The 10852-nt window shown below is 40.7% G+C and overlaps 1 long non-coding RNA gene across 1 annotated transcript; it reads left to right on the top strand.

The window, feature by feature from the left end:
* The first annotated feature begins 768 nt into the window (after window positions 1-768).
* On the top strand, window positions 769-10383 carry LOC125166724 (uncharacterized). Its single transcript, XR_007152515.1, has 3 exons — window positions 769-815; window positions 6702-6857; window positions 9845-10383. It is a non-coding gene; the product is annotated as an uncharacterized LOC125166724 (long non-coding RNA).
* The last annotated feature ends 469 nt before the right edge of the window (window positions 10384-10852 follow it).

The following is a 10852-nucleotide window of genomic DNA, read 5'->3' as shown; positions in this document are numbered from 1 at the left end:
GCAAAAGCAAGCTGAGGACTAACTATATGTGCAAAATCATTTATAAATAGACCTCCTTACAGACACATCAATGCTGTATATTTTCAGTAGGCTTAAACACAGGTATGTAAAATGACTAAATAGAGTAAAAGAAGAGTTCATCTGACACATGTCATTGCCTCTAGGAATGCTAACAGAGAACCATGATGTGGTAAAGGGAAGATCAAAGATTTAGTTTTATTTTTTAGTTTGTAATTTCTTTAAAAATAGAATACTTTAGGGGCGCCTGGGTGGCGCAGTCGGTTAAGCGTCCGACTTCAGCCAGGTCACGATCTCACGGTCCGTGAGTTCGAGCCCCGCGTCGGGCTCTGGGCTGATGGCTCGGAGCCTGGAGCCTGTTTCTGATTCTGTGTCTCCCTCTCTCTCTGCCCCTCCCCCGTTCATGCTCTGTCTCTCTCTGTCCCAAAAATAAATAAACGTTGAAAAAAAAATTAAAAAAAAAATAGAATACTTTAATATACTACTTGTGGTTTTAAAATATTAGGAAAAATTTTTTTCTGGGTGGGAAAATATGGGCACATATTTTTTTACTTTCCCCAAATACAAGAGGAAGGGAGAGGAGTGAGAAAAAAGAGGAGAGAGAAAGAAGGCAGCAGGCTAAGCAGTTAAGTTACTAGAAGCTCTAGGGGAAGGAAGTGTTTTCTGATTGTTCTGTGTATCCCTTTACTGCCAAGAGTGTTTCTATGATGTCAAGAGTCACCAGAATCTGACAGTAATAATGAGCCAAGAGGAGCAAACACCTTACTGAGCCTCAATTCTCTAATCTGTAACAACAGGTAACACTTAGCTTACTTGTAAGAAACCCTTCCAGATGGGCTATTTTATAGTTCTGTAAGGGTACAGTATTTCTCCTTTAGAGCTGGGAATGGGAAGCTCCTTCCTTCTCTTTCAACTAGGAATGTTGCCCCAAGGCAAAAGGGAATTTAAACTGATCAGTCCCCTTTCTCACCTGCAACCAGTAATTATTGCCCTCAACAATCACTATATATATATAAGGAAAAGATAAGAAGATCATTCCCCAGTATACTGTCTCCTTCATTCCCCAGTATATTGTCTCCTCCCCCTTTTCTGGTTGCCTTAAAGAAGTGTCATGTATGGTGGACCATGATATGGTGAGAATTATTACCTTTTGCATAAATGTCTTGACACAAGCTTATGATGTGGGGGAAACCTGTGTTCCAACGTTCCTCATCACCCAGTTCTAGTCACTACTTCCAACTCATTGATGCCCTCCATCTCTGAATGGCCAAACCGATCTCAAGGTCCAATTTACAGCCTACTCTAGGGAAAGTACTCATGTGTCTTTGATGAAATCTAATGTGTTATCCTTGCCAGGCATATTTTAACATCACTAGTGAATAAAATCACACATTAATGGCTTCAGTGACATGTGAGGGGGGATGCTGAAGCTTTTCAGAGACGCCTGAAATTTCAACAATCAATACCCTTCCACTTAGTTACTTGAAAGCTGGTTCCTGTCATTCTTACTGAAAGGGAAACTTCAGATGCCAATAAGTCAAGCCATCACCTTCATATCTCACAAAGAACTGGGATTAAAATCTGAATTCATGACTTCTGAACTCTCAGTCTTGCTTCAGTAAGATACTCCGGACAAGTTTCTCTCTGATCTCTTCTATTTGCCTAGCCTATCTCTAAAAAATCCTCTTTTCACTTTAACCCTCTTGTTATCATTAATTGATTCTAGATGCCTTGCTGTCCTTATCTGCACTGCCCTGACAGCTTTAACTGATGTGGTACTGTCTTCCTGGACAGCTTTGTCGTAACCCACACCAAGCTTACACGAAGTCTCAGTGAAGATGTGTTAGTTTGTCTCTCTACCTTTCTCCTTTTGAAGAACTGCAGTCTTCAAACTTCAAACTTTGGGGAACTGATTGTCCCCAAGTCTGCTTTGGCTCCCTACCACCCTGTTGAGGTTTAATATTTTCTCTTGTACTTACTTGATTCCCTAATATGCTTCCTCAGAGTTTAATTCTCAGGTACTGCTGTATTCATTTTTTTTTCACTTTTACTCTACTATGTATGTATACATCATCACATGGGCAATAGTATTAAACCTCTTGTTTTCCTACTTTCAATAAAATCTTACCTGTCCGTAAGCAGATCTAACACAATTTCTCCTTCAATTACATTAGCCACGGTTGGTAACAAACAGAAAGTCACAGTTCTCCAATTCAGTGACTCCTTTGATCCTTCATGGGTCTTTAACCCAGCAGATGTCCAGGGAATCCAAGTCTCTTTGGAGTTCAACATTATGAGAGTTCAACTGACCTCAGCAGCTGCTTTTCCCTCACCTACCGTTTCGATGGCCTACAGCAGATGCCCCATAACGCTGTCTTTGTTTTATGTTTTTTTTTTCTCTCTCTCAGCCTCTTAAACCCAGAGTACTTTTTGCCTCTCCTACCTCTATATGCGTTGGCTACTTTGTAGAACATGCGAAAATTTCAGAGAAATTATGTCAATCATATGGCCACTACTGTTGAGGGTTTTTTATTTTTTTGAGGGAAAGGGGTGATGATGGTCAGAGAAGAAAGGCAAATCTTTTCTTGTTATCATTACTGATATAATGCTCTTTATTCCAGACTACCCAATGTCCAGTCAAGGCTGTTGTTCTGTGACCCCAGATTGATCTGCTTAGCATCTTACACATCTCAGGCAAAAGAGAAAAAAAAAACTGTTCTGCAAAGAACTGCCGAGGTCCTACAATGCTGAATTGTTAGAAGGCATTCCCTTCCCCAACTTCCCTCAGGCAACTGAAGAGAACATAAAAGAATGTTCTATTTTCCACCCATTTCTCAGGAACTACTCTACTTTTACCTACTCTAAACTAAAAAGATACTTGAGTTGCTACATTCAAGAGATTTCAGGCCAATATGCTTAATAACAGATAATAGGAAAACCAGGCATGCTAGCCCACATGGACTTCCTCTGTAATGAGAATCCAAGCAATATGTTGTAGAATAGAGTGGTGCAGGATTCAGATACTGGAGTCAGAAATATTCCAGTTTGAATCCCATAACTGCCACTTACTACATGTTTGTAAGTAAGTCACATAAGTACTATGGGCCTCAGTTTCCTCATCAGTAAATTGGTGATAATAGTAGCAAATTACCTCACAGGATTATTTTAGGGATTAAAAGATAAAATCGGTATAGAATGCTTAGCAAGGTTCCCAGGACACAGTAAGCACCTCATCAATATTATCTGTCATGATTGCATGCTCTGAAAATGTAAATTTATTTAAATATTAAAAATGTCTCATTTATGTCACTTGATTGCAAGGAATTTTTAAATCTCATCTTCTTGAGATTATCTCCATTAGCTATTTATGAGGAAAATCAAGAGCTGGCTGTATTTTGAAAAACAAAGCAAAAAAATAAGCAACATCACTAACTCAGAATCAAATTCTGCCGTAGGACATTCTACCACCAACTGAATTTTTACTGATTGTGATAATTCCCTGTTTAGCATCATAAAGTCAGAGAATTTTAGAACTGGAAGGTATCAACATCTAATTTATTATAGTACTTTGGAGTTTTGTAAAAACTTTACAATATGTTTTATGAATGATTCCTCCTACATCTCCATGAGGGAGTCCAGCATTACTACCTATATTTCAAAGGATGGCAAACTAAGGGTCAGAATACTGGAAATGACACAAAACCGAGTTAATACTGTCTCTGATGAGAAACCTGTTGAGTTTTCTAAATGCTACCATTCCCAATCAGGAGACTTCTATACTACCTTATACTCTTGGAGAAAACCCACTACATTTCCAGAAATGCACACAAAGCATCGTTTTAAGAGAGAGGTCAACAATTTTCTATGTAATCTCCTTCCAGGTGACCCAGGCTAAATGTTTCATGCTAAACATAGGCCAGGCTAAATGTTTCATGCTAAGTAAAGCCCCATGACTCAGTTGGGTTGCTGTGGATCACACATGGTTGGAGATCCCCAATTCCTAAACAAATGTGGGGATAGGAGTTGGAGAAACATAAAGCCTTCCTTAACTATACACTTAGTGAGAGTATATAGTTAGCAGTAAGCTCAAAGTCTTCTTCTTGGGACCCTCAATGATAGAAACTGGGCAGGTTCCAGGACAAGAACCTGGTAACAAAAATATTTAAGAAGTTATATTTCCTAAAGAAGCTACTTGCTCCATAAACCTGTGTTAAAAGGAAAACAAATCCAGGAAGTATTTGGGCATCTGTCCAGTGATTTGTAAGTTACAAACTCTTTGCAGTTTTTCCGGAATCAGGGACAAAAGCATTGGGTCAATGCAGCAATGATGGTTGCTTCTCTAAGACCTTCCCTTCATAGTGTTTTAATAATTCTCCATTGTTTCTTGTACTACTTTTACCCCTTCACCACTTTAGTTTATTGATCTGTAAATGAAGGCCATGGCCATTAGAAGATTACTCAAAAAAAGAATTGCGGGATTATTAGACAAGTTACATATCAGCAAATGTCCATGATTGTTCATTCCCCTGCCAGTGGAGACTAGTGATAATATAAACAGAGACAGACTGGAAATAGAATCAAGGTAATATAAATCACAGAAATCCATAGTTTCAGAGACATTCATTTTCACATCTTAGCTGACAATGTTTTCCAGAGCTGCCAACCAGTAGCAAAGGATGTTGAGTCATATCTCACACTTTTCTTTGCCGACCCATCACCCAGTAGATTTGTTACGCATCAAATTAACTGTCAGAAAGCAAAAGGAAGTGAGAGTCTTAAGCTATTTACACTAGAAATCATCAACCCCTGATCTGTTGCAAAATTCAAGATACACAGATAGATGCCAAATATCAACTGTCTCTTCATGCTCTCTCAACTTTGAGGTCAGTTAAGATTTAAAAGCAAAAATAATCAAGTTTCCTCTTTTTAATCCCAAATCCAAAGGTATAAAACAGAATTTCTCAACCTTGAAACTATTGACATTTGGGGCCAAGTAACATTTTGTTTTAGGAGCTGCCTATGGGATGTTTAACCATATTCTTGGCCTCTGCCCGCTAGATGCCAGTAGCATGCCCCTGAGTTATGATAACCAAAAATGTCTCTAGACAATATCAAATGCCCTGGGAGGGAGATACAGCCAGTTGAGAACTGCTGGTATCATTTCCCCCGTACCAAATGTAAGTTGCTTCTCCGTAATTCTTTCTGCTATAAGAAAAATCCCAGCAAAGTTGACATCGGTTGCCTTGAGTGCTCTTCTCTTCATTTTCCTTTCTTTGTCTTGCTTTCTGGCTCTCCACACATATGCATGTGCGTGCGCACACACACACACACACACACACACACACACACACACACACACTTAAACCTTTTATCTTCCCAGCTTGCATGTTAAAGATGAAAAGGAGCCCATGGGTTTGTGCTGCCACATTACCTCTTCAGCCCTTTCAAACTTATATTTCAGGAGATAAAGAGTTGTACAGTGACGTGGTTTGCCAATTCAGTGTTCAAACCAGATAGTAGTGCTGTGCCATAATTTTGGCCAAAATAAATTTTTTAAAGCAAAAAACCAAATGACTCCCTCATATAGTTAGCACTTTACAGTCCAATATGGAACATTCTTTTCTTTATGAGCTGTGTGCTATAAAGAAAGTGTATAGAAAGATGTTTAATGTGTCGTCGAGAGTAAAATTATTAGCGTATTATATATGATGCAGTCATATAGCAAAAGAGCTGAAGCTTGTGTTTGCCCTTAAAGGAGATGCAGTCATATAATAGAGAGCCTTAGAGCTAGGGTTTACTGTACTTTGGGAATTAATCACATAAACTATAAATTGGGTTCAACAGGCTGGCTGGGTAAATAGGCGCAGCTAATGAGGACACTATGAGATCTTATAAGAGAGCTGACTGCCCCAGGACAAATAGTCCGTGGCGCACCTGATGGAAAAGTAGAAGACATCAAAGCATAAAGGATTAGTGCTCTCACAGTGTTGAGAAATGGCCGGGGGGAGATTCACCAACTTATTACCCACATCCAAGCTAATCCTGTTATCTGCAAAATATAACTGTGTTCAGGAACTGCCACCACCTCAGCTTGCAGAAGGATAATTTCGCGTTTACATGAACAAAAGTGCAGAAAATTTTCATCTAAGAAAAATAGAAGATGATTAATATGTTTAAAGGCTTTTTCTTCCCTCCATATTTTGCTGCATGTGTGAAAACATATAGAACATAAAGGCTTCTCTGTATATAAGTGGTGTAGTGGGCACAGGGATGGGGGAGGGAGAGAGATACCTACAAAGAAGAAGCTACTGTGATTTTCCAAAACTGCTTGTCAGTGAAATGAGTATCAGTGGAAGAAGGGACACATGTTGTTTACAATTAAATCTATACTAATTTCAAATATATTGCATTTACCTTTTCAAAGCAGGCGGGCAAGCACTCTATTTGAAAGAATTAATCAAAGCAAAAGTCAGGAACTGCCTGGCCCATTTGCTGCCCTTCCCTTTCCACCAGCTCTCCCAGGGTATTGATTGCTGGGGTACACCCACCTGATCTCAACAGATGATCTCTGCGGGGGTGGGGGAAAGGGGCAAACCCCCTGAGCCCCCTGCCAATCTGCCTTGGGGAAAAGGGCTTCTTGGGCTAGAGCTGACATTCAGTTCCCGTTTGTTTATGCAATTGAGGGTCACACCGTCTGGAAGCGACCTGCCACTTATCCGCAGATTATGGATGCAGAGTGAGAGACTGAAGTTGGTTCAGCCTCCATCTCTCAACGTCTCCCTTTCCCTCTGTTGCTCCTTTTGTCTACCTGAGCTAATGACTACATACATGTCTTGCGGGTGAGTACTGAGGTGACTCCATCTGCTTATTGGCAGGGCCACACCTAGCACAGGGCCTGGCTCACAGAAAGAACTTACAGTGGTTATCAAGTGAGCGTATGAGTGCTCCAAAGAGCTGGGTGACAAATTCAGCAAACCTAGGAAAGCATATTGTTTTCAAGTACAAAGTTATATCAGAGCAAGTTCTACAGAATAGCTCTTCTCTTGCAGAAGATCTAAAGATCACAGGTGTACTATTTGCCTGAAGAAATAACAAAAAAGAACCTTGAAATGATGTGTACATGCGTGCGTGCGCACACACACACACACACACACACACAGACACACACACAAATGATCTGGATTTTTCTGTCTTCATTCTAATAGACTTCTCTACTGTAACTGGAGTTTCTGAGGATTAATAGGCCCACACACCCCATCCTCCTCACTCTACCCCACTTTCATACAAGTCACTTTCCTTTCAGCTTCTAGATTCTGCTCTGCTGGTTTTATGTTCTCCTTGAATACTCACTGTCTCCCATGCAGACTTCTCTTGGTCTTCCCACATGTGTCCTGGAAGTGCTCTACTGTATCTCCATTGCACAGTTCCCCCTTTTTCTCAGATTTTAATTATTTCTCTTTGCCAATAATTCCCAGAGCTTTCTCATTAGCCCTGCCTTTCTGCCAAGGTCTTGTGGGCACAGCGTCAGCATCTGTCTGGACACACCAATTGAGATCCCTCACATCCAAGATTTCAATCACCTTCATCCCCAAACCAGCTTCTCTTCCTACTCTCCTTGAGATCTGTGGAGTCAGAGAATTCTGAGTTTTTCACACTTCAAATAGTGGAGTCACCTTTGATTTACCCATTTCTGGCCTACAATCCCATAACCAATACATGTTCCCTTCAATCTCCCAGAGTATTACCTTCGGATATTTTCTTCCTTTCTCATCCTGTCACCCTTAAGCCTACATTGCCTCAGCACTCTCCTGGTGTCCTTACCTCAGCGTAATTCTTACTCCACTTGCTCATAAAATATCCATAACTCCTGCTACTTTACATCCTGGCCCATCTAGAAACTTCAGGATTTGAGTTAAATAGAGCCAAGTCCACTCACTTACAGGGGGACGTGAGGCAAATTATGTAACCTCTCTGAGCCTTGTTTCATCATCAGGAATGTGGGGACACTCATCTCTATTTCCTAAGTGGGTATAAGTGTTATACACCTAAAGCACCTGGCCGAGCAGACTAGGATATGCTAGATAATCTAGTCACATAGTTCTTTCTCTCTGTTTTTCTCCTTTCTGTTGTTGTTGCTATTGCTTTTAATGAGATGCCACCTCTAACCTCAAAGCTACATGTGATTTTAGGTAATTTGGCCCCACATCTCCCTCATCTGGCCCTCACTGGCTGGCCAGCAGGTAATGCTTATTCCTGTTTTGTGCTGTTTTCCTGGAGCACCTTTTCCTCCCTCAAAGCCCAGGCTACTCATTCTTCAGGAACCAGTTAACGTACCCCCTCCTCCTGAAAGCCTTAGCAAGACAGTCCCCCCAAGATCACTTCCCTTCTGAGGTCTTATCACACTCACAGTCTCTACCACACATCTAAGAATCTGCATTTCTCAGGCTGCTGAGCACCCATGGTGACAAGATTGCCTGCCCCTTACTTTACAGAAGAGGAAGCTGAATAGCAGAGAGGCCTAGTGACTTGTACAGTCACATGTCTCATTTCTGGCAGAGCCAGAAGTAGATTAAGTAGATGCTACTTAGCATGTGATTTTTGAAAGTATTTCTACTGGGTTTTAATTATTGCAGTTGTATTGTTCTGGTTGATCCAAGAAAACTGTAATAAATCTAAGGACAGGCTAACTATGCCTCCATATAACATCTAAAACAACACACACACACACACACACACACACACACACACACACACAACTTGCACCACCCACTGTAGCACAGAGGACAAAGTAGGAACTCAGTAATGCTTGGAAATTAATTTGGGTTTATTATCAGAAAAAGATTAATCACTACGAGACCTGTGAGCCCCTGTCATAGGTAGCTTTGAGTGATTTGGAAATTCCTCCTCTTAAGATCTTTAAACAAAGGGAGAAAATTGTCTAGTTTAAATGAACCACTGCCTGAAGGCAGGGGATAGATTGGCTTTAGGAGTTTCATTTCATCACTATAATCCTATGATTATCTCACTTATATCCCTGGAAGGAAGATAGAAGGCAGGTTGAAAAGGAACCATAAATCATCTTCTGTGGGCTCATGAATTCCCCGTCCTGCCACCTCTCTTGCTCTTTAACCCAACACCCTTTCCATGGACAGGACTTAAGTAGCCGGTCTGGCCTTGTTGCTCAGATTACCCCTACCTTACCCAGAACCCTATGGCCCCTAAGGCAAATCTACGGCTCGGAATAGAACTGGAAACTACAGTGGTGAGGAGCACAATTTTTGGAATTAGCCAGACCTGGATTCTAGTGTGTGGCCTTTGGCAATTTGTCTAACTTTCTGAGCCTCAGTTTCCTGCTCTGTAGCATGGAGGTAATAATCTCCCATAGTTTTATGAACATTATGTGAAATAATAGAAGATGATGCCCTGATAAGAACAAGTTCGGACATTAACGTGAGTTTGTGTACATGTTCCAGAGTTGGCTCAGTTTGGAGCTGATCATTTCCGTTTCATTGTCTCTGGAAGGGATCTGAGGTGAGTTGGTAGGTATTTCTGGTAGGAAAGTCAGACCCCTGTTGCCCAGCCCTGACTACCCACCAAATGTCTTGCTCCAGACAAATAGAGGAGAAAGTTCTAATTCTTCCTAGCAGCTCAGGGAAGAGCCAGGATCAGAAGACAATTCCACTGAACCAGATGCCTGAGTCTCTTCCATCTCTTAAATGTTATAGGTTCTTCAAACAGCTTTTCCTTTTAGGTGGATCTTTTTTTGAAATATCAGTGATGAAGTTATACTAATGGAATTTCTTCCCCTTCCTTTTTGTTCCAGCAGGGCCACAACAAAGGCATCCGTGTTAGAGAAGCAGCCCAAATGTTCTGCCTGCTTGAGCCCTCAAGACAGAATCTGACTATGTTTAAGGTAGTTGTGAAAGGGAAAGTGGAAAAAATCATATGGGGGGGGAGTTGCTTCATCTTTTTTAGAAAAATTTTATCATAAGAACATTTTTCCTGTGATTAAATCACCCACATCACCAATACCTTCAATAAGACACATTTTTAATTGATTGAGCTATTTACTTGATTTCCAGGGGATTAAAAAATAACAAGCCAAGTCTTCTTATTTTTTAAGAATCATACATTCTTTTGTGTGGTGTGAAGAAATGCCTGCACATCCTGCCCACTCCACTTTTTGCTCAAGCTTAATATTCCAGAATGAAGGAGAAAATGAGCTGCCTCTCTCTCCCCAAAACACACATCTGCCTTGGGTTTAGAGCAGTTGATAGGATCTTGCAGAGGCAGGACTGAGGTCAGCACATCCCTGAGAAGTTCCTTTACCCAGTCCTCATCAGCCATTCCAAAACTCCAAAGCTCTGAAACCCAAGTTGTTTTCTAAGTTTGCAGCAAACACATTGAAGATAATAATAAAGGTATTCTTTATGTATCCCATTCAGTGCAGTAGTCACTGTGTTTTATTTAAGGGTGCTAATCCATACCCCACTGGGGGCATTAAATAATATACAGTATATGTAGCAAATTACCTTTCCCCCAAATCCCAAACTGGTCCCAAGAGTAAAAAACTGGTGGCCTGAATGACCTTTCAGACAGAGGTGAGAAGCTGTTAACAACCCCCCTACCTGCACTGTGCCCTAGAGCCGTGGCACTTTCATGTGGCACTTTCACAGGGCTCTCCAACTTTAATGTTATACCAGTCCTTTGAAGATGTTGCTAACATTCAGATTCTGATTCAGCAGATTTGAAGTTGGGCCTGAGATCCTTTATTTCTTTTTTTTTTTTTTTTTTTTTTTTTTTTTTTTCAACGTTTTTATTTATTTTTGGGACA

Source organism: Prionailurus viverrinus, chromosome B2, assembly GCF_022837055.1.
Source record: "Prionailurus viverrinus isolate Anna chromosome B2, UM_Priviv_1.0, whole genome shotgun sequence".
In the NCBI taxonomy this organism is placed as follows: domain Eukaryota; kingdom Metazoa; phylum Chordata; class Mammalia; order Carnivora; family Felidae; genus Prionailurus; species Prionailurus viverrinus.
Note: the sequence above shows the minus strand (reverse complement) of the source record. Positions and strands in the feature narration are given on the sequence as shown.